At 41.7% G+C, this 25568-nt stretch overlaps 1 long non-coding RNA gene across 1 annotated transcript in view; it reads left to right on the plus strand.

The window, feature by feature from the left end:
• The first annotated feature begins 9738 nt into the window (after window positions 1-9738).
• The window catches only part of LOC125756312 (uncharacterized), a 31010-nt gene continuing 15180 nt past the window's right edge, over window positions 9739-25568 (plus strand). The window contains exon 1 of the long non-coding RNA XR_007414359.1: window positions 9739-9925. This is a non-coding gene — a long non-coding RNA (uncharacterized LOC125756312). The remainder of the gene's footprint in view (window positions 9926-25568) is intronic.

Below are 25568 nucleotides of genomic sequence, written 5' to 3' on the forward strand. Positions count from 1 at the left end.
GTAAGTATGTTTTATCACGCTCAATAAATTGCTCTGTTTGGTCATTATAATTCATTTTCGGTATTTCAATGCTCGTGCTAAAAGTATTCAAATAATAAGCACTTTATTTTTCTCAGTATTGCCATGTAAGTTTGGTGATTGCGCTGATATGCTTAATTGTTTTGCCATTGAACGCATTTGCGCTAGAGGAATTTTGTCAGTAATACCGTAATTATTATTGCGGGAATGTTGTGACCCGTCTAACTTTTTCTTTACATGCTCATAATTAACTGTGTTCTTCTTACTGTGTCTGAACCAGAGCATTACAGGCGCTGTTTTCAAGCAATAAGGCATGTGAACGATTGAAATTCATAAACCTATAGAACCAATAGACAGAAATTTAATGGAATTTGGACCATTTGTCTTAGTGTAGGCGATTGTAAGGCAAGACAGTTGGTATGGTAATGTTACGTGTATTGTTCTTGAAGTATTAAGGTTGCAACCTGTATGTTAACCTCACTTGTAATATTCTTAAAGGGGCCCTGCAACAAATGCGCCATATTTGTTATAACCAGAAGTTCATCCCGCAAATGCACTAAATAAAGTTGATTGATGGTTGAAATAACGACACTCGCTCATTTAGATGTCTCGGTAAAGTACGGCAGTTGCGCTGTTCTGCATTTCGGTTTTGCCAGCGAGGTCGGTCAGATTTCATCACTCTGCTAAGATTACCAGCAGTCACCTGTTGTAAATCTCTGAGCATCAATGGGCTCTTTGCAGGAAGGGCTCGATGCCTTCCATTTGACCCGACTGTCTGTCTCCACTAATTAAAAGGGTAATCTAATTAATTACTTTATTTGCTGTCATATTTATGCCTCAAGTCAAATATGTCTGTCGCCACTGAAAAGGTAATTATGAAAGCAGTGAACAAATATCTCACTTCCGTTGTTTTAGAGGATTTTGAGACACATGTTTCTTGAAACACTCGGTATAGTACCAATATTGGTAGACCTGATGATCTTGCTTGTGATTTTGTTCACTGCTGGTAACAATTTGTTCACCTCTTTTTTTTTTCCTAGGTACAATGTCAAGAAATGTCACTCTCAGGTCACAGTTGGATGGAGAACATCCTGTGAACTCCTACTGTCTACCTTTCATTGAATATGTCATTTTAGGTTTTGTTAATGGCTGTGTTATGTAACTATTTCACGTGTGTGTAACTCAAGCTTTCTGTGGTTTGCTTAGGACACAATATGATTTCATCTTTTTCCTTGATGCTCATGTGTTTGATCTCTTTAGAGAGTAGCATGTTCACTGGCTGGAGCCTCCTTAGTACAGTGCTGTTGTTTAGGTGCTTCAAATGAAAGTTCATATATTGTAAGTAGTATTATGAATGTGCTTGTTTAGAAGGAAGGAAATTTATGAAAACTGATGTTTTATTTTACTAAGTATTTGTGAAATTCGGTCGTTTCTATCTGTTAGAGGGTCTTATTGTTAGGTTTTTAGGTTTATTTTTATTTCGAGCTTCTTGTTATAGCGTGTTCGTATACTGTATCATATCCTCCTTTTACCAGAATAGTGGATTGCATTTATCGAGTTACCGGAACGCTTATTTAAGCAATGGTCGAGCTACCCATGTGTAAACAATTCTCTGCATACATGAACGTATTCATTTACACTTCCACAAACCATTAAATGATGATGATAACTGCTTGTAAACTATATTTAACTTAGGTAAGATTGAATCACCACTATCGTAAGATTGTAATAGGGGTTTTTAGCATGTACGGTATTCCGGTATACGCAATTACATGTATGGAATACAGGGTTACTGTACGATGGTATCGAAATCCTATGACGCTTCGTACAATGCAGAACATTTGTTTTCGCCTAGTGTTCTTAAAGGGAACAATGTTAAATGGTAACTCATTTCGAATTTTATCGCTGCAAGGGATTTAACACCAGCAGAAAAGTAGAATGCACCATGTTTCTGCAATAACAATTATGTTCTTGCCTGCTTCATCTGAGCCCTGCCAGATGGCACCACCTAACCAGCCTCTCACGTTTACGGCCATAAACATAAAATTTTCCTGGTGATTAGCTTAAGTTCCGTGAAAGCAATTCTACATTCTGTAAAGGTGTGTGCATGCTTAGATTCCAGCTATTATTCTGGTAGCACGATAACATGAAAAGGGTACAGACAAACTAAAAACCTCTTATAGCATGGGTGTATTTGTCGCCCTTGAAATATGCATTTTCCCGGTATTTTAATTATAGTGCTCAAGAAATAATGAGTACTACTTCTATTGTTCTACTTTACCTTGTTCAGTGCGGCATACTGTCTGGTATACTGTTTTTTTACTGCATGCTTATGCATTTAAAGGTATGTCAAAGGATAAGACATTGTAGCAAGACAGTAAAGGGCAGTAGATTATGTTCAATGTATTTTATTAGTAGCAATGTGTTTCGCCAGCTTGGTCTTTTGGCAATTGCACGTCGAGCAAATGTAGAAAGTTGGTTAACCAGTTATGTCTTGTCTGAAATTACCTTGATGTCTTTTTCAGTGAAGAATTAGTGTAAGTTAACATTAACCTCATTTCCAAATTGCGGCTACAGTGGCTGCATTCTTCTGAGGGTAAAATGTAAAACAATCGTGTGCTTAAATTTTCGTACACGCGAAAGAACCCTAGGTGGTTCAAAACAACCCAGCTTTCCCCGCTACATCATGATTCATAATCATAGAGTGCTGTTGCCATGTAAAACCCTACAATTTAAGTTTATTCGCATTTGAAAAGGAAAACAGCGTTTGACTAACCAGTCTTCTTTTCTTTGTGCAGCTTCGACATCTTTCGGCCATCCCGCAACTAGGGATGCTAAGAAGACACCTGGGGGACGCCGTCACCACTGTAACTTGTGTGACTATGAGACTGACAATGCAACGCACCTGAAACACCACATGACGGTTCATACAGGCGAACGGCTATTTAAATGCCACTTGTGCCCAGAGAGCTTCAAAGGAAAGTCCACATTGGATGTCCACGTGCGCAACCACACGGGCAAGCGACCATTTAAGTGCCCCTCATGTGCTCAAAGCTTCGCAGCTCTGTCAATATTGAAGAAGCACATTCGCACGCACACGGGTGAGCGGCCGTATAAATGCCCTTCGTGCCCACAAAGGTTCTCGACAAATACCACATTGACCAATCACGTGCGCATCCACACAGGCGAGCGGAAGTATAAATGCCACCTCTGCCCCCTGAGTTTCCCCAGAAAGTTCACATTGGATGATCACATGCGCTCACACACTGGTGAGAGGCCATATAAATGCCCTTCGTGCCCCCGAAGCTTTTCACGAAAGTTCGCGCTGAAGGAGCACATGTACATCCATATGAGCGAGCGGCGATATCAATGTCCTTCATGCCCCCGGGCATTTAAGCAGAGACAGGGCCTCACAAAACACATGCATGAACATGCACTACAGTGACCATTTAAGTGTAAGTTCTGCTGTCACAGCTTTTTAAATCGATGCTTTTTATGGCTAAGCGAAAGGTGGATCTGGTGGTCCTGTGTACAAAGAAAACTCCTGGCATGTGTGTGCCACAAGAAATTAAGGAAGCCCCACTACTCGCTACTGGTCCACTAAAAATGAAGTCATCGTCTGAGGGCAAAACCATATGTGTTGCAGAAATTGGGCGAATCTCACTACTCACCACTAAAGGTGAAGAAGAGAATGTACGTGCAGCACGCACCTATTAATATTTCTGGACAGTTGTTAATTGAGAAACACGTTAATGAATTATTGGGATTAACTTCGTGATAAACACCGGGGCAGCACGGTTCACCTTCACTAGTTAACTGTATGAGTGCTTGGGTGTCAATTTTTTGTTGTAATTTCACATTTGACTTGTAGTTCCGGAGCACTGTTACTGTGCCGAGCTACGTAGGGTAATAATACTTTCATTAGTTTCACTAGAGCATCATTATACGTGCGGTAAAATGTAGTGAAAACATTTCATTCCTCTTCATGATTCTTTACAGTGTTCTTTGCTGACCAGATGAGCGTTCGCTATGTCATAAGTTTAAAAATAGTACTGGTGTGTGACCACAGCTTGACATTGTCAACTCTAAACCCTTTTTGCAAGCCACTCATTTGAACACACATAAAGGTAGCACTTTTATACCAGTAAATGATAACTGTGTGGGTGTGCCTTTTGCAGTTTTGGTTCACACAAGGCTCGATACCTGAAAGGTAGCACCAAGGCAAAAATAAATATTGAAACGCAACCACATTTTTATAGTTGGAAAAACTTGCAGAAATTTTGGTCTGAAGCTCTTATAGATCCTACAGATAAACGTAAGTCATCTGTTGGCGCAGGGGCCGAACTAAAGAAATTCAAACCCTTTGTGGACTTCACCATTCGTACAACAGTGTCCAACCATCAGCCAACAAGGTGTTCATCACGAAGATGCGCGAACTGTAGCACAAAGGCACACCCATCTCGAACAATTTGGATGTGCCAAACATGCAACGTGCCACTCTGCCTTCGGAAAAGGAAAAATTGTTTTTAGGAATTCCACAAGAAGTGACTCCCTCTGTGCAAAGCGCAAAGTATGCTGCTACATTGAAAACGACCAGTTGTTACATATGTGCGGAGCATAGACCCTTCCGGCACGGTGGTCATCAGCGGTGACAACCACCTGGGAACTTTGTTACAAGTCGTAATTTTTTTCGTGTGTGCAATGTGTTAATTGTGATCTTTTATCATAATTTTTGCATTAAAATTCAAAATTTAAAGCAAAGCCAACTTCTGAGCTTGAAAGAGTTAAGCTAAGGATGCATCACCTTCGAACTGTCTCTACCCACAACAACAATGGACATAAGAAGCAGTGCCGGCTCCCTACTTTGGAAGTAACCGTTGGTGGTTCCGAAGGATACACAAGGCAAGATTGCTAGCCACTTCATGTGCAGTTTCTGTGCAGTCTCCTCCTGATATCTGCGAGCCTGACGTTGGTGCTCGCAACATCACCGAGCAGCGAGTGGCGATGCTTTCTGTTTGCTCGGTTCTGTTCGCATTCTTCGTCATGCCTGCATTATGAAAGCTAGTGTTGACATTCATTGGGTGACCTGTGTGTTAGCTTGTGCACGCATGACACTGTGCATGTTAATTTAATTGGTATGGAATTTTTCCTACTACGTATTGTGTCGGTAAAGCTATGATTCTCACTTTGTATATACCTAATGTTCTTATGAGTTGCTACGTCTATCAGCACTTGCTTCACCTTTCAGGCAGAGTTACGACTTTTTGTGTGCTCTTATACGTCGAACCTTAAACTCACGTCACGGGATGATTTGGCACAACCTAACAAGTTGCTTTGTTGCACTAGAACTTGGTGTTGCCACCCACATTGAATGCTGTACGTTTTTTTTTTGTTTTGTTTTTTTTTTTAGATTGCAGCAATTCATAGTGTCTATCATGGTATAACTTTGTACTGGTATTACATTTAAGAGCACTCATTCATTAACTTCACTTTCTATGGACTCATGTCTGTACTTGGCCAGTAGTAACTGTTAGATATCTCACTAGCATCTTTAATGACTGCAGTATGTGTTAACATTCTGGGAAACCAGATATTTACATGTGCTCTAGAAAAGCTCATAGTATGCATCTTTTTCGTAAGTGTCAATATAATGAGTTGTAGGAGAGTGTGAGCGTGGATGCCATATATTGTGGGCACCATTTCCAACTTTACATACGAGACCATTAACAATGTACGTACAGAAATGCAAGTATGTATGTCATCATGTTACTTCAATCTTTTTCTTCTGCATTGGCCATTACTTCTATATTTGTAATTGGAATGGACGCTGCCGATCCTATGCCATGATTTCGTCATTAACTAATCTCCTTTCGTAAAGAAGACATTGGAATGCTGTCATACTGCTTCAGGCATACTTAACATTCGTGTGTCTCACTCTCCAAGTGTGAGTGAATGAGATAATATAAATTTGCCCCTTTAATTGTGGAATGTTTTCATTAGTATCAACGACTGTCTCAGATCTCTTACGTCTGTGTTAATGGTGCTTTCTGTAGTGTTACTTTGTGAACGTTAACATGGTGTCTTTTCACTTTAGGCTCACACTAGCGTTGCGACTGTGTTCTGTACTTGTAGGCTTTTCTGCTGCTCTTTTCGTTATTTCCTATTATAATTATGTGTTCGATTTCTCATATTCCTACGGCATACAAGCACTTTGTTGCATCCAATAATTAAGAATTTAACCACTTGTCACTTGATGTAAGTATGTTTTATCATGCTCAATAAATTACTCTGTTTTGTGACTATTATTCCTTTTTGGTATTTCAATGTTTGCGCTAAAAGTATTCGAGTAATAAGCACTTTATTTTTCTCTGTATTGCGATGTAAGTTTGCTGATTGCACTATGTTTAATTGTTTTGCCATTGAACGCAGTTGCGCTGAAGGAATTTTATGACTAACGCTCATTATTGTGGAAATGTGGTGATCCGTCTAGGTTTTTTTTAACGCTCATAATTAACCGTGATCTACGTACTGTGTCTGTACCAGAGCATTACATGTGCTGTCTTAAAGCAATCTGGTATGTGTGTGATTGTGCTTCATAAACATATAAAGCCAATAGAAAATATTTTAATGGAATCTGCATCATTTGTCTTACTGTAGGCTATTTTAAGGCAAAACAATTACTAAGGTAATGTTACATGTATTGTTCATAAAGTATTAAGGCTGCAACCTGTATAGTGTTTACCTCAATTGAAATGTGTGTGTTTGTCTTGCTTTATTATATCATTTGCCGTTTGCTTAAAGCGCGATGATTGCCTATTTGGTATTCCTGGTAATGCACTGCGGTGTCACTTGATAGAATCAGGTAGAAGAATTCAGCACAAGCTCTGCTGCTTTGATCTTTACATGATAATGCAAGGTATTGTTCCGAGAAAGCTCCCGCCGTAAGAAACCTGGAGAGAAATGGGATATCCCGCAGGGGCGCCCGCAGTCTGCAGGCGTTTGGTGCGTTGCGACACCACGGACCCGAGCACGTGGTAGTCTGGCACCCCCTTGCCTATCTTTGGATAGCTGGACATTGTCCGAGCTCGCAGAAAAAGAATCCTTACAACTTGGTTGATTCTTTGAATTGGGACCCTTAATAAGGTGCCCCTCACCAGGCCAGATAACATATAGTTATGCACTGAAAGTTGTTACGTGCCCAATAGAGAGCATTCACGCGCTGTGGAGGGCTAGTTATGGTGCTTGACTGGTGACCCGCAGGTCGCGGGATGGAATTCCGGTGGCGGCGGCTGCATTTCAACGGAGGCGAAATGCAAGAGGCCCGTGTGCTTAGATTTAGCCCTCCACTATGGCGTCTCTCATAATCATACAGTGGTTTTTTGATGCAAAACACAACAATTATCGGGTATTATAATAGAGAGCATTCTACTGCAAAAATTTTTTTAATTACTTCATTACAAGCAGATACAAAGAATGTTTTAAAGGGAAGTGCAAACATGATGTGAGGGTGCGAGCTTCTCACCTTTTCCACTTGCCCTGCCTAGCCTTTGCAAGCAAATCTTCCCGGCATTCTCCCGTACTGGAGCCGGAAAATTGCGTGATGCACACACATCAGCTTGTTACGCACACATTGCAATGTGAGGGTGAGACACTCTATACTTCTTTCTGTGCAGTTTAAGCTGCTCTGTATGGTGTGCAGCGCAGGACCTTGTAACTACGTAGCGTACTCAGTGTTGTGTATGTCATCGCCCCATCTTGGAGCAGGGCACTTGCAAAGATTCAACTTGAAATTTTAGCTTTTTTGGCAGCGTGTCGCGATGTAACTTTTGGCAGACATCATCTGAGCGCACAATGTAAGCATTGCGCTTGTCAGCTCAAAATGGCCAGATCTGATGAGGGGCCTTTTAAGGCAAAGGTTAGGGAAAGTGAACCACTCAACTTTCTGGTTGTTCGCACAACTGTCAGATTTGCTGCAGTGTTTACAAATGTTGCAAAGATTTGCAGCATACGCTCCTAATATTTTCTTCTAGCATGGATACTACACCTTCAAGTCCAAGCCAGAGCCCACAGAATATTTGTCTTAAAGGGCTCCTGAACAAAAAAAAAGTCTCTCTTCATCCACGTATTAGCGTAGATAATTTGGAGGTGCTCCTTCTGTGACACCATTCCTTATGGGACTAAGTTCTGCTAGGAAATGTCAATTTAGCTGTTCGATTATCCCTTAAAGGATTGTCACTTGTAGAACTTCTGTGCCTGTGGATAACTTAGCTACTGTTGGCAGACCATAATTTATCGCAAATTCTCACTCACAGCAGCTGCACTGGCCGATTCCTGTTGTAGAGATGAGCAGATTTAATTGGTCCAGATGTTCAGGTGCCCTCAATTTATGTAAAGCGCATGTTATCCTTTTGTGCTGCAGGCCAAACAACTTTTATTTGCAGCATATTTAGAAGCAGACAAAGATTCTAGATGCAAAAGGTTCTAAATGAAAGTTTTTTTCATTCTGGACAATCCAATGACCCAAGGCTGTTGTTAACAGCAATGTGAGTGCTAGGGTCAAAGTCTAGAGCAACTTAAAGTTCCACAGCCAGCTGTCAGAAGTTTCAGGTTATCTTTTCTTGGGCAAATGCAATACAGTGGCAGACATGTAATATTGTTAAAGGGTCCCTGCAACAAATGCGCCATGTTTGTTATAACCAGAAGTGCATCCCGCAAATGCACTAAGTAAAGTTGATTGATGGTTGAAATAACGACACTCGCTCATTTAGATGTCTCGGTAAAGTACGGCAGTAGCACTCTTCCGCATTTCGGTTTTGCCAGCGAGATCGTTGAGATTTCATCACTCTGCTAACATTACCAGCAGTCACCTGTTGTAAATCTCGGAGCACCAATGGACTCCTTGCAGGAAGTGCTCGATGTCTTCCATTTGATCCGACTGTCTGTCTCCACTAATTAAAATGTTAATCAAAATCATTTCTTTATTTGCTGTCATAATTATGTTTCACGTCATCTTAAGATGTCTGTCAAATATCTCAATTCCATTAATTTAGAGAATTTTGAGTCACGTGTTTCTTGAAACACCTAGTGTAGTAGCAATATTGGTAGTCCTGATGATTTTGCCTGTGGTTTTGTTCACTGCTGGTAACACTTTGTTTGCCTCTTTTTTTTTTCCCCTAGGTACATTGTAAGGAAACATCAAAGACTCTCAGGTCACTGTTGGTTGGAGAACATCTTGTGAACTCCTACGGTCCACCTTTCATTGAATATGTCATTTTAGTTTCTGTTAATGGCTGTGTTTTGTAATTATCTCGCATATGTGCAACTTATGCTTTCTTTGGTTTGCTTAGTGCACAATATGATTTCATCTTTTTTCGTGATGCTCATGTATTTATTTGGTTTCTTCAGAGAGTAACATTTGCTGGAGCCTCCTTCTCGGCAAAGACCACTGACTTCTCGGCAAAGACCACACTGCGGAATCACCTGCGCATCCACACAGGCGAGCGGCCGTATCAATGTCACCTGTGCCCCAACAGTTTCTCCAGAAAGTTCATACTGAATGATCACTTAAGAAAGGGAAAATAGACAACCACCCGTCTGTAGCACGAAGCTACAAGGAAATCGCCGCTGTGGGTGCGCAAGTGAATGATCACTTGCGCACCCACAGCGGCGAGCGGCCATACAAATGTCCTTCATGCCCCTCAAGCTTTACACTAAAGTGCACACTGAAGGACCACATGCACACCCACACAGGCGAGTGGCCATATCAGTGCCCTTCATGCCCCCGGGCATTTAAGCAGAAACAGTGCTTCAAAAGGCACGTGCGTCAGCATGCACTACAGTGACCATTTAAGTGTAAGTTCTGCTGTCAGAGCTTCTCAAGATGAAGCTTTTTATGGCTAAGCGAAAGGTAAATCCGGCAGTCCTCTGCACACAGGAAACTCCTATCGCGTATGTGCCGCGAAAATTAGGCAAGCCCCATTACTTGCCACTGGTCCACTAAATATGAAGAAGAGAACACAGGGGCGGCAAACATCAATTAAGATTTCTGGACAGTTGTAACCAGTAATTGAGAAAGACTTTATAATGAATCGTCGGGATTAACCCAGTGATAAACACTAGGGCAGCACGGTTCAGCTTCGCTGGTTGACTGTACGGAGTGCTTGGGCTTCTTTTTTCCTTTTTTTTTTTCTTTTTTTTTTGCAAGTGCACATGTTACCAGTTGTTCCAGAGCACTGTGATTGTGCCTAGCTGCGTAGGATAATAATAATTTCATTATTTTCTTTAGATCATCGTCGTGCATGCAATAAAATGTAGTCAGAACAGTTCATTTTTCTTCACGATTCTTTACAGTGTTCTTTGATGACCAGATGAACGTTCGCAGTGTCATAAGTTTATTGAAAACCCATGTATTCGTACTGGTGAGCGACCACAACTTTAAATTGTCAACTCCAAACCCTTTTGTATTGTGTCGCTTAAACTATGATCCTCACTTTGTGTATACTGAGTGTTCCTATGAGTTCCTACGTCTATCAGCACTTGCTTCACCTTTCATGCGGAGTGATGACTTTTTGTGTGCTCTTAAATGTTGAACTTTAGGCTGGCTTCACAGGATGATTTAGCACAACCTAACAAGTTGGTTTGTTGTATTAGGACTTAGGTGTTGCCACATACATTGAATGCTGTACGTTTTTTGTTTTTTTTTTAGATTGCAGCAAATCGTAGTGTCTATGATGATGTCATAGTATTAATAGAACTTTTTGTTGGGCTAGTTGGTACATGCTTACTGAAAAACCAAAAAGACGCGTACCATCAAGGAAAAAGTAAGGACAGGACAGAAAGGGCGTCACTCGCAACTAACTTTATTCCCAGAACATCAGCGTCATATATAACCACAGCGACCCTACGCCCTTTATGTCCTGTCCTTACTTTTTTCTTGATGGTACGCGTCTTTTTGGTTTTTCAGTAGTCATAGTATTACTTTGCACTGGTATTTTGTTTAAAAGCACTCATTCATTAGTTTCACTTTCTAAGGAATCATGTCAGCACTCAGCCAATGCCAACTGTTAGACATCTCACTAGCATATTTATTGACTGCAGTCTGTGTTAACATTCTTGGAAACCAGATTGTTGGAGAGTGTGAGCGTGGATGCCATATATTGTGGGAGTGAAGCACCATTTCCAACTTTACGTACGAGACCATTAACAATGTACGTACACAAGTGCAAGTATGTATGTCATCATGTTACTTCAATCTTTTTCTTCTGCATTGGCCATTACTTCTATATTTGTAATGTGAATGGACGCTGCCGATCCTATGCCATGATTTCATCATTAACTAATCTCCTTTCGTAAAGAAGACATTGGAATGCTGTCATACTGCTTCAGGCATACTTAACATTCGTGTTATGTCTCACTCTTCAAATGTGAGTGAATAAGATGGTAAAAATTTACCCTTTTAATTGTGGAATATTAATTTTCATTAGGATCGACGACTGTCTTGGATCTTTTACGCCTGTGTTCATGGTGCTTACTGTAGTGTTACTTCGTGAACGTTAACACGGTGTCCTTTCACTTTAAGCTCACACTAGTGTTGTGACTATGTTCCGTGTGTGTAGGCTTTTCTGTGCCTCTTTTCGTTACTGCCCATTATAATTATGTGTTAGATTTCTCATGTTCCTACGGCATGGAAGCACTTTGTTGCATCCAATAATTAAGAATGTAACCACTTGTCACTTGACGTAAGTATGTTTTATCACGCTCAATAAATTGCTCTGTTTGGTCATTATAATTCATTTTTGGTATTTCAATGCTCGTGCTAAAAGTATTCAAATAATAAGCACTTTATTTTTCTCAGTATTGCCATGTAAGTTTGGTGATTGCGCTGATATGCTTAATTGTTTTGCCATTGAACGCATTTGCGCTAGAGGAATTTTGTCAGTAATACCGTAATTATTATTGCGGGAATGTTGTGACCCGTCTAACTTTTTCTTTACATGCTCATAATTAACTGTGTTCTTCTTACTGTGTCTGAACCAGAGCATTAGAGGCGCTGTTTTCAAGCAATAAGGCATGTGAACGATTGAACTTCATAAACCTATAGAACCAATAGACAGAAATTTAATGGAATTTGGACCATTTGTCTTAGTGTAGGCGATTGTAAGGCAAGACAATTGGTATGGTAATGTTACGTGTATTGTTCTTGAAGTATTAAGGTTGCAACCTGTATAATGTTAACCTCACTTGTAATATTCTTAAAGGGGCCCTGCAACAAATGCGCCATGTTTGTTATAACCAGAAGTTCATCCCGCAAATGCACTAAATAAAGTTGATTGATGGTTGAAATAACGACACTCGCTCATTTAGATGTCTCGGTAAAGTACGGCAGTTGCGCTGTTCTGCATTTCGGTTTTGCCAGCAAGATCGGTCAGATTTCATCACTCTGCTAAGATTACCAGCAGTCACCTGTTGTAAATCTCTGAGCATCAATATGCTCTTTGCAGGAAAGGCTCGATGTCTTCCATTTGATCCGACTCTCTGTCTCCACTAATTGAAATGTTAATCAAATTCATTTCTTTATTTGCTGTCATAATTATGTCTCACGTCTTCTTAAGATGTCTGTCAAATATCTCACTTCCGTTGTTTTAGAGGATTTTGAGACACATTGTTCTTGAAACACTCGGTATAGTACCAATATTGGTAGACCTGATGATCTTGCTTGTGATTTTGTTCACTGCTGGTAACAATTTGTTCACCTCTTTTTTTTTCCTAGGTACAATGTCAAGAAATGTCACTCTCAGGTCACAGTTGGAGGGAGAACATCCTGTGAACTCCTACTGTCTACCTTTCATTGAATATGTCATTTTAGTTTTTGTTAATGGCTGTGTTATGTAATTATCTCACGTATGTGTAACTCATGCTTTCTGTGGTTTGCTTAGTACATGATATGATTTCATCTTTTTCCTTGATGCTCATGTGTTTGATCTCTTTAGAGAGTAGCATGTTCACTGGCTGGAGCCTCCTTAGTACAGTGCTGTTGTTGAGGTGCTCCAAGAGAGTGTAGCACATTGCACATGAAAGTTCATGTATTGTAAGTAGTATTATGAATGTGCTTGTTTAGAAGAAAGGAAATTGATAAAAACTGCTGTTTTATTTTGCTAAGTATTCATGAAATTTGGTCGTTTCTATCTGTTAGAGGGTCTTATTGTTAGGTTTTTAGGTTTATTTTTATTTCGAGCTTCTGGTTCTAGCGTGTTCGTATACTGTATCATATCCTCCTTTTACCAGAATAGTGGATTGCATTTATCGAATTACTGGAACGCTTATTTTAGCAATGGTCAAGCTACCCATGTGTAAACAATTCTCTACATACATGAACGTAGTCGTTTACACTTCCGCAAACCACTAAATGGTGATAACTGCTTCTAAACTATATTTACCTTAGGTAAAATTCAACCACCACTATGGGAAGATTGTAATAGGGGTTTTTAACATGTACGGTATTCCGGTATATGCAGAAAGGTGTATGGAATACAGGGTTACCGGACGATGGTATCGAAATCCTATGACGCTTCGTGCAACGCAGAATGTTTCTTTTTGCCTAGTGTTCTTAAAGTGAAAAATGTAAAATGGTAACTCATTTCGAATTTTACCGCTGCTAGGGATTTAACACCAGTAGAAAAGTGGAATGCACCATGTTTCTGCAATAACAATTATGTTCTTGCCTGCTTCATCTGAGCCCTGCCAGATGGCACCACCTCACCAGCCTCTCACGTTTACGGCCATAAACAGAAAATTTTCCTGGTGATTAGCTTAAGTTCCGTGAAAGCAATTCTACATTCTGTAAAGGTGTGTGCATGCTTAGATTCCAGCTGGTATTCTGGTAGCACGATAACAAGAAAAGGGTACAAACTAAAAACCTCTTATAGCATGGGTGTATTTGTTGCCCTTGAAAATATGCATTTTCTTGCTGTTTTAATTATAGTGCTCAAGAAATAATGAAGACTACTTCTATTGTTCTACTTTACCTTGTTCAGTGCGGCATACTGTCTGGTATACTGTTTTTTTACTGCATGCTTATGCATTTAAAGGTATGTCCAAGGATAAGACATTGTAGCAATACTGTAAAGGGCAGTAGATTATGTTCAATGTATTTTATTAGTAGCAATGTGTTTCGCCAGCTTGGTCTTTTGGCAATTGCACATCGAACAAATGTAGAAAGTTGGTTAACCAGTTATGTCTTGTCTGAAATTACCTTGAAGTCTTTTTCAGTGAAGAATTAGTGTAAGTTAACATTAAAGGGGTGGTGCCATCAAATTTCGAGGCTATAGCAAGCCTGTTGTGGTTTTCCTCTGCATGCAAGGATACTCCACACGAAGGGTCGGACACAGCAAGCGTTTAGAATATATTTTAATTCACTTCCAAAGTGTACCTAAATGCCCATTCTCCCGATCGAAACCCATCACTAGCGCGCCAACACTGACGTAGATCTGTAGGATGGGCAACGAAAGTTGTACTGACGTCACGCCAAGTCTGCTTAGCAACGCGAGTGACCTCCGGACCTCCGCCACTTCCGCAACGTACGTACCGGCTGTAGTGAACTAGAATATACTCTGGTTCACTATAGTACTGGCAAAGCATCGGTTGCTACATCACTCGCCGAGTTTCGATCGCTGCCTGGCTATGTGCGTCACAGCCTTGGGTGGTCACGTGACCACGCCTCCTACACTTCTACGTCACTGCCCAACCTCGGAGCCCAGAAACCGAAACCGAAAGTTGTCCAAATCAAAAGGTGATATTAAATTATTTATCGAGAATACATGAATCTTGGTGCGTGCATTATGCTTCCTGGAGCTATAGGAAACGCTTACAGCAAAGAACGCGCAAGCCACAAATTTAGTGGCACCACCCCTTTAATCTCATCTCATTTCCAAATTGCGGCTACAGTGGCTGCATTTCTCTGAGAGTAAAATGTGAAACAATCGTGTGCTTAAATTTTCGTACACGCAAAAAACCCTGGGTGGTTCAAAGCAACCCAGCTTTCCCTGCTAAATCATGATTCATGATCATAAAGTGCACTTGCCATGTAAAACCCTAGAATTTAAGTTTATTTGCTTTTGAAAAGAAAAACTGCGTTTGACTAACCTGTCTTCTTATCTTTGCGCAGCTTCGGCGTCTTTCGGCCATCCCGCAACTACGGATGCTAAGAAGACACATAAGGGACGCCGTCACCACTGTAACTTGTGTGACTATGAGACTGACAATGCATCGAACCTGAAACAACATATGACAGTTCATACAGGAGAGCGGCCATTTAAATGCCACTTATGCCCAGAGAGCTTCAAAGGAAAGACCACATTGGATGTCCACGTGCGCAACCACACGGGCAAGCGACCATTTAAGTGCCCTTCATGCACTCAAAGCTTTGCAGCTGTGTCAATATTGACGAAGCACATTCGCAGGCACACGGGCGAGCGGCCGTATAAATGTCCTTCGTGCCCGCAAAGGTTCTCGAGAAACACCACATTGAAAAATCACGTGCGCATCCACACAGGCGAGCGGAAGTATAAATGCCACCTCTGCCCCCTGAGTTTCTCCAGAAAGTTCACATTGGATGATCACGTGCGCTCACACACTGGTGAGAGGCCATATAAATGCCCTTCGTGCCCTCGAAGCTTTTCACGAAAGTTCGCGCTGAAGGAACACATGCACATCCATACGGACGAGTGGCGATATCAATGCCCTTCATGCCCCCGGGCATTTAAGCAGAGACAGGGCCTCACAAGACACATGCATGAACATGCACTACAGTGACCATTTAAGTGTAAGTTCTGCTGTCACAGCTTTTTAAATCGATGCTTTTTATGGCTAAGCGAAAGGTAAATCCAATGGTCCTGTGTACAAAGAAAACTCCTGGCATGTGTATACCACAAGAAATTAAGGGAGCCCCACTACTCGGTACTGGTCCACTAAAAATGAAGTCATCGTCTGAGGGCAAAACCATATGTGTTGCAGAAATTGGGCGAATCCCACTACTCACCACTAAAGGTGAAGAAGAGAATGTACGTGCAGCCCGCACCTATTAATATTTCTGGACAGTTGTTAATTGAGAAAGACCTTAATGAATTATTGGGATTAACTCCGTGATAAACACCGGGGCAGCACGGTTCACCTTCACTGGTTAACTGTAGGAGTGCTTGGGTGTCAATTTTTTGTTGTAATTTCACATTTGACTAAGTTCCGGAGCACTGTTACTGTGTCGAGCTACGTAGGATAATGATCCTTTCATTAGTTTCACTAGAGAATCATTATACGTGCGGTGAAATGCAGTCAAAACATTTCATTCCTCTTCATGATTCTTTACACTGTTCTTTGCTGACCAGATGAGCGTTCGCTATGTCATAAGTTTAAAAATAGTACTGGTGTGTGACCACAGCTTGACATTGTCAACTCCAAACCCTTTTTGCAAGCCACTCATTTGAACACACATAAAGGTAGCACTTTTATACCAGTAAATGCTAACTGTGTGGGTGTGTCTTTTGCAGTACAGCATAGACCGCTTATAACGTAAGTCGCCGGAGTCGCGAATATCCGCACTATAAGCAGTACCGCACTATAACAAAAACGACATTTTTTGAAAGGCTGCACGTGCTTAAAACATGACCAACAGGCAGGTGCGCAATTCCGACTGTCCAGGCATTCGACTGGGACGTAAGTTTGCATCTGCTCACATTTGAAAATGTTGAATGGATAGCGTCCGCGGATCCGCGGTGCCGACATAACGAACACGGAAAAAATTCACCGTCAAGGGAAGTCACCGCGGTGGCACACTGCGCGTGCACGATGTTGAAACGGTGGCGACCACAAACCACCACTCGAGTGTTTCACACACACGCCCGCATTTTCGTTAAAGATATAAGTCACCCCTTCTAAATGCAACAACTGCAAAATGTTTCATTGACTCGGCACCAAACTGCAACTTCTGTAGTTCGCTGCCGCCGACATGGCAGCCAGCGCTTGTAAGGCCTAGCGTGCGCGTTGCAACTTGGCATGTCGTCGCGAGAAGCTTGCCCTAGACAACACGGAGATCGGGCATAGAAGAGATCGCACTCGCAATCTTAACCGAGGGCGTCACGCGTGAAACGAAGTTTCGGTTCGTGGTCGGGAGAACAACCGCGGCAACTATCCTGAAAAAGTCTTTCAAGCCTGTAAGTCCGCCTCTTGATGGCAAAGGCGAATTATGTGTCAAAGCATTCTTTCTTGCGGGGGAATCGAGGTTGAACGCGTGATATCTGCGCTCTACGACCATTGTCCGTTCGTTCCGCGTCCCCTCCTCCTTCAACACGCCGTCGCCGCTCTCTCCCCCGCCAGCGCATCTCCACTGAGAAGCATGCTTGCTCCCTCGCATCTCTGAGAACGTTCTGGCAGCCGCATTATAACCGGTCTTTCATCACGGGGGACTGCACATAAGCGGTATGCGTATACATAGAGTTCTATGGGAGGGTAAACGGGAGTCGGAAAAAACCGCATTATAGCCGGTACTGCACTGTAAGCGGTTACGTTATAAGTGGTCTGAGCTGTTATAAGAGTCTCAATCGGGTATCTCCATATAGTGAATTAAATTATAGTGAATTAAATACCAGCTTTAGTTGGTCACACCTCATTTCAGTGAGATTTATTTTTATAATAAAGCCAAAAATGCGAGAGGCGCCGTAGTGTAGGCTGCAGCAAACAAACATTTGGTTCACACAAGGCTCGATACCTGAAAGGTAGCACCAAGGCAAAAATAAATATTGAAACACAACCACATTTTTATAATTGTTGGAAAAACTTGCAGAAATTTTGGTCCGAAGCTCTTATAGATCCTACAGATAAACGCAAGTCATCTGTTGGTGCAGGGGCCGAACTAAAGAAATTCAAACCCTTTGTGGACTTCACCATTCGTACAACAGTGTCCAACCATCAGCCAACAAGGTGTTCATCACGAAGATGCGCAAACTGTAGCACAAAGGCACACCCATCTCGAACAATTTGGATGTGTCAAACATGCAACGTGCCACTCTGCCTTCGGAAAAGAAAAAACTGTTTTTCGGAATTCCACAAGAAGTGACCCCCTTTCTGCAAAGTGCAAAGTATGCTGCTACATTGAAAACGACCAGTTGTTACATATGTGCGGAGCATAGACCCTTCCAGCACGGTGGTCATCAGTGGTGACCACCTCCTAGGAACTTTGTTAGAAGTCATAATTTTTTTTTTGTGTGTGTGCAATGTGTTATTTGCGACCTTTTATCATAATCTTTGCATTAAATTTCAAAATTTAAAGCAAAGCCAACTTCTGTGCTTGAAAGAGTTAAGCTAAGGATGCATCACCTTCAAACTGTTTCTACCCGCAACAACCATGGTCTTAAGACCCAGTGCCGGCTCCCTACTTTAGAAGTAACCATTGGTGGTTCCAAGGGATACACAAGCCAAAATTGCTGGCCACTTCATGTGCGGTTTCTGTGCAGTCTGCTCCTGATATCTGCGAGCCTGACGTTGGTGCTCGCGACATCACCGAGCAGCGAGTGGCGATGCTTTCTGTTTGCTCGGTTCTGTTTGCATTCTTCGTCATGGCTGCATTATGAAAGCTAGTGTTGACATTCATTGGGTGACCTGTGTGTTAGCTTGTGCGCACGACACTGTGCATGTTAATTTAATTGGTATGGAATTTTTCCTACTACGTATTGTGTCGGTAAAACTATGATCCTCACTTTGTATATACCTAATGTTCTTATGAGTTGCTACGTCTATCAGCACTTGCTTCACCTTTCAGGCAGAGTTACGACTTTTTGTGTGCTCTTATATGTCGAACCTTAAACTGACTTCACGGGATGATTTAGCACAACCTAACAAGTTGTTTTGTTGTACTAGAACTTGGTGTTGCCACCCACATTGAATGCTGTACGTTTTTTTTTGTTGTTTCTTTTTTTTTTTTTTGAGATTGCAGCAAGTCATAGTGTCTATGATTATGTCATGGTATAACTTTGTACTGGTATTACATTTGAGAGCACTCATTCATTAACTTCACTTTCTATGGACTCATGTCTGTACTTGGCCAATAGTAACTGTTAGATGTCTCACTAGCATATTTATTGACTGCAGTCTGTGTTAACATTCTTGGAAACCAGATATTTACATGTGCTCTAGAAAAGCTCATAGTATGCATCTTTTTCGCAAGTGTCAATATAATGAGTTGTAGGCGAGTGTGTGAGTGTGGATGCCATATATTATGGGAGTTAAGCACCATTTCCAACTTTACATGTGAGACCATTAACAATGTACGTACGCAAATGCAAGTATGTATGTCATCATGTTACTTCAATCTTTTTCTTCTGCATCGGCCATTACTTCCATATTTGTAATTGGAATAGGCGCTGCCGATCCTATACTAGGATTTCGTCATTAACTAATCTCCTTTGGTAAAGAAGACATTGGAATGCTGTCATATTGCTTCAGGCATACTTAACATTCGTGTTATGTCTCACTCTTCAAATGTGAGTGAATAAGATGGTAAAAATTTACCCTTTTAATTGTGGAATATTAATTTTCATTAGGATCGACGACTGTCTTGGATCTTTTACGCCTGTGTTCATGGTGCTTACTGTAGTGTTACTTCGTGAACGTTAACACGGTGTCCTTTCACTTTAAGCTCACACTAGTGTTGTGACTATGTTCCGTACGTGTAGGCTTTTCTGTGGCTCTTTTCGTTATTTCTTATTATAATTATGTTTTAGATTGCTCATATTCCTACAGCATACAAGCACTTTGTTGCATCCAAAAATAAAAATGTAACCACTTGTCACTTGATGTATGTTTTATCGGCTCAATAAATTGCTCTGTTTTGTCATTATAATTCATTTCTGGTATTTCAGTGCTCGTGCCAAACGTATTCAAGTAGTAAGCACTTCATTTTTCTCAATATTGCCATGTATGTTTGGTGATTGCGCTGATATGCTTAATTGTTTTGCCATTGGACGCATTTCTGCTGAAGGAATTTTGTCATTAATAATCATTACTGTGGGAATGTGGTGACCCATCTAGCTTTTTCTTTACACGCTCATAATTAGCTGTGATCTACTTACTGTGTCCGTACCAGAGCATTAGAGGTGCTGTTTTCAAGCAATCAGGCATGTGAATGCTTGAGCTCCATAAACCTATAGAACCAATAGGCAGAAATTTAATTTAATCTGCACCATTTGTGTTAGTGTAGGTTATTTTATAGCAAAACAATTACTATGGTAATGTTACGTGTATTGTTCATAAAGTGTTAAGGCTGCGCAACCTGTATAGTGTTAACCTCACTTGAAATGTGTGTTCTTTGTCTTGCTTTATTATATCATTTGCCGTTTGTTTAAAGCACGATGACTGCCTAGTTGGTATTCCTGGTAATGCACTGCGGTGTCACTGGATAGAATCAGGTAGAAGAATTCAGCACAAGCTCTGCTGCTTTGATCTTTACATGATAATGCAAGGTATTGTTCCGAGAAAGCTCCCGCCGTAAGAAACCTGGAGAGAAATGGGATATCCCGCAGGGGCGCCCGCAGTCTGCAGGCGTTTGGTGTGTTGCGACACCACGGACCCGAGCACGTGGGGGTCAGGCACCCCCATGCCTATCTTTGGATAGCTGGACGTTGTCCGAGCTCGCAGAAAAAAAATCCTTACAACTTGGTTGATTCTTTGAATTGGGACCCTTAATAAGGTGCCCCTCACCATGACAGATAACAAATTATAGTTATGCACTGAAAGTTGTTACGTGCCCAAGAGAGAGCATTCACGCGCTGTGGTGGGCTAGTTGTTATGGTGCTTGACTGGTGGCCCGCAGGTCGCGGGATGGAATCCCGGGGGCCGCGGCCGCATTTCGACGGAGGCGAAATGCAAGAGGCCCGTGTGCCTAGATTTAGCTCTCCACTACTGCACCTCTCACAATGATACAGTGGTTTTGGGATGCAAAACACAGCAATTATCGGATATTGTAATAGAGAGCATTCTGCCGCAACAATTTTTTTAATTGCTTCATTATAAGCAGATACAAAGAATGTTTTAAAGGGACGTGCAAACATGATGTGAGGGTGCGAGCTTCTCACCTTTTCCACTTGCCCTGTCTAGCCTTTGCAAGCTAAACGCCTTCCCTGTGTACTCCCGTACCGGAGCTCGAGAATTGCGTGATGTACATACATCAGCTCGTCACACACACGTCGTGTGAGTGAGATACACCATCCTTCTTTCTCTGCACTTTATGATGCTCTGTATGATGTGCAGCACAGCACCTTTAACTACATAGCGCACTCGGTGTCGTGTATGTCATCGCCCCATCTTGGACCAGGGCACTTGCAAGGAGAGGAGCAGACGACATTCAACTTGAAATTTTAGCTTTTTCGACAACGCGTCACGACGTAACTCTTGGCAGGCACCATCGTGAGCGTACAATGTAAGCATTGCACTTGTCAGCTCAAAATGGCCAGATATGATGAGGGGCCCTTTAATGCAAAGGTTAGGGAAAGTGAACCACTCCACCTTCTGGTTGTTCGCACAACTGTCAGATTTGCTGCAGTGTTTACAAATGTTGCAAAGATTTGCAGCATACGCTCCTAATATTTTCATCTAGCATGGATACTACACCTTCAAGTCAAAGCCAGAGTCCACAGAATATTTGTCTTAAAGGGCTGCTGAACAAAAAAAGTTTCTCTTCACGTATTAGCGTAGACAATTTGGTGGTGCTCCTTCTGTGACACCATTCCTGATGGGACTAAGTTCTGCTAGGAAATGTCAGTTTAGCTGTTCGATTATCCCGTAAAGGATTGTCACTTGGAGAACTTCTGTGCCTCTGGATAACTTGGCTACTGTTGGCAAACCATCATTTATCAGAAACTGTTTTGTGGTGTAGAGATGAGCAGATTTAAATGGTCCAGTTGTTCAGATGCCCTCATTTCATGTAAAGCGCATGTTATTCTTTCGTGCTGCAGGCCAAACAACTCTTTTATTTGCAGCAAATTTAGAAGCAGACAAAGATTCTAGATGCAAAAGGTTCTAAATGAAAGATTTTTTTCATTCTGGACAATCCAATGACCCAAGGCTGTTGTTAACAGCAATGTGAGTGCTAGGGTCAAAGTCTAGAGCAACTTACAGTTCCACAGCCAGCTGTCAGAAGTTTCAGGTTATCTTTTCTTGGACAAATGCAGTACAGTGGCAGACATGTAATATTAAAGGGTCCCTGCAACATATGCGCCATGTTTGTTATAACCAGAAGTGCATCCCGCAAATGCACTAAGTAAAGTTGATTGATGGTTGAAATAACGACACTCGCTCATTTAAATGTTTCAGTAAAGTACGGCCGTAGCACTCTTCCGCATTTCGGTTTTGCCAGCGAGATCGGTGAGATTTCATCACTCTGCTAAAATTACCAGCAGTCACCTGTTGTAAATCTCGGAGCACCAATGGACTCTTTGCAGGAACGGCTCGATGTCTTCCGTTTGATCCGACTGTCTGTCTCCACTAATTAAAATGTTAATCAAATTCTTTTCTTTATTTGCTGTCATAATTATGTCTCGCGTCTTCTTAAGATGTCTGTCACCATAGAAAAGGTAATTATGAAGGCAGCGAGCAAATATCTCACTTCCCTTAATTTAGAGGATTTTGAGACACGTTTCTTGAAACACCTAGTGTAGTAGCAATATTGGTAGACCTGATGATCTTGCTTGTGATTTTGTTCACTGCTGATAACAATTTGTTTGCCTCTTTTTTTTTTTTTTCCCTAGGTACATTGTAAGGAAACATCAGACTCTCAGGTCACTGTTGAATGGAGAACATCATGTGAACTCCTACTGTCTACCTTTCATTGAATATGTCATTTTAGTTTTTGTTAATGGCTGTGTTTTGTAATTATCTCACATATGTGCAACTCATGCTTTCTGTGGTTTGCTCAGTACACAATATGATTTCATCTTTTTCCGTGATGCTCATCTGTTTGGTTTCTTTAGTGAGTAGCATATTCATTTACTGGAGCCTCCTTAGTACAGTGCTGTTGTTTAGGTGCTCCAAGAGAGTGTAGCACATTGCATGTTAAAGTTCACGTATTGTAAGTAGTATTACGAATGCTCTTGTTTCAAAGGAAGGAAATCGATAAAATATGATGTTTGATTTTGCTAAGTATTTGTGAAATATGTTTTCTCTATCTGTTAGAGGGGGTTATTGTTAGGTTTTTAGGTTTATTTTTATTTCGAGCCTTTTATTTTAGTGTGTTCGTATACTTTTACCAGAATAATAGCTTACGGTCCGTGAAAGCAATTCTACATTTCGTAAAGGCGTGCACACGCGTGGTTTCCATCTGGTGTTCTGGTAACATGATAATGTGAAAAGGGTACAAACTAAAAACCTCTAACAGCATGGTCGTATTTGTTGCCCTTGAAAATACAAATTTTCTTGGTGTTTTAATTTTAGTGCTCAAGAAATAGAGTTTTAACTCAATTGTTCTATTTTACCTTGTTCAATGCGGCATACCATCTGGTATACCATTTCCTTTACTGCATGCTTATGCATTTGAAGGTATGTCAAAGGATAAGACATTGTAGCAAGACTGTAGAAGGCAATAGATTATGTTCAGTGTACTTTTTTTGTAGCAATGTGTTTTGCTAGCTTGGTCTTTTGGTAATTGCACACTGGCCAAATGTAGAAGGTTGGTTAACCAGTTAGGTCTTGTCTGAAATGGCCTTGAAGCCTTGTTCAGTGAAGAATTAGTGTCAGTTACCATAAATCTCATCTCATTTCCAAATTGCGGCTACAGTGGCTGCATTCCTCTGAGGGTAAAATGGGAAAACTATTGTCTGCTTAAATTTTCGTACACACGAAAGAACCCTAGGTGGTTCAGATTAACCCAGCTTTCCCCGTACATCATTATTCATAATCATAGAGTGTTGTTGCCATGTAAAACCCTAGAATTTTAAGTTTATTTGCTTTTGAAAAGGAAAACAGCGTTTGACTAACCAGTCTTCTTTTCTTTGTGCAGCTTGGGCGTCTTTTGGCCATCCCGCAACTACGGATGCTAAGAAGTCACCTGGGGGACGCCGTCACCACTGTAACTTGTGTGACTATGGGACTAACAATGCAACGCACCTGAAACACCACATGACAGTTCATACAGGCGAACGGCTATTTAAATGCCACTTGTGCCCAGAGAGCTTCAAAGGAAGGACCTCATTGGATATCCACCTGCGCAACCACATGGGCAAGCGCCCATTTAAATGCCCTTCATGCGCTCAAAGCTTTGTAGCTATGTCAATATTGAAGAAGCACATTCGCACGCACACGGGTGAGCGGCCATATAAGTGCCCTTCGTGCCCGCAAAGGTTCTCGAGAAGTACCACATTGAAGAATCACCTGCGCATCCACACAGGCGAGCGGGAATATAAATGCCACCTGTGCCCCCTGAGTTTCTCCAGAAAGTACCCATTGGATGAACACTTGCGCACTCACAGTGGTGAGAAGCCATACAAATGCACTTCGTGCCCCCGAAGCTTTTCACGAAAGTTCGCGCTGAAGGAGCACATGTACATCCATACGGGCGAGCGGCGATATCAATGTCCTTCATGCCCCCGGGCATTTAAGCAGAGACAGGGCCTCACAAAACACATGCATGAGCATGCACTATAGTGACCATTGAAGTGTAAGTTCTGCTGTCACAGCTTTTTAAAGCATTGTTTTTTATGGCTAAGCAAAAGGTGGATCCGGTGGTCCTGTGTACAAAGAAAACTCCTATCGTGTATGTGCCACAAGAAATTAAGGGAGCTCCACTACTCGCTACTGGTCCACCAAAAATGAAGTTGTCTGAGGGCAAAGCCGTATGTGTTGCAGAAATTGGGCGAATCCCACTACTCACCACTAAAGGTGAAGAAGAGAATGTATGTGCGGCACACGCCAATTAATATTTCTGGACAGTCGTTAATTGAGAAAGACCTTAAAGGGGTGATGCCACCAAATTTGTGGCTTGCGCGTTCTTTGCTGTAAGCGTTTCCGATAGCTCCAGGAAGCATGATACACGCACCAAGATTCATGTATTCTCGCTAAATAATTTAATATCACCTTTTTATGTGGACAACCCTCGGTTTCAGTTTCTTGGCGCCGAGATTGGGCAGTGGTGTAGCAGTGTAGGAGGCTTGGTCACGTGACCACACAAGGCTGTGACACACTTAGCCAGGAAGCGATCGAAACTCGGCGAGTGATGCAACAACCGATGCTTTGCCGGTACTACAATATCGATACGTACGTTGCAAAGGCGGCGGAGGTCCGGAGGTCACTCATGTCACTATTAGAGTGCTTCTAGTACACTCTATCACTACAGCAGATCTGGTGTGACGTCACTACAACTTTCGTTGCCCCTCCTATAGAGCTACGTCAGTGTTGGCGCGCTAGCTCGATCGGGAGAATGGGCGTTTAGGTACACTTCGGAAGTGAATTAAAATATATTCTAAATGTTTGCTATGTCCGACCATTCGTGTGGAGTGTCCTTGCATACAGAGGAA

This window comes from Rhipicephalus sanguineus, chromosome 11 (assembly GCF_013339695.2).
Source record: "Rhipicephalus sanguineus isolate Rsan-2018 chromosome 11, BIME_Rsan_1.4, whole genome shotgun sequence".
Taxonomy (NCBI): domain Eukaryota; kingdom Metazoa; phylum Arthropoda; class Arachnida; order Ixodida; family Ixodidae; genus Rhipicephalus; species Rhipicephalus sanguineus.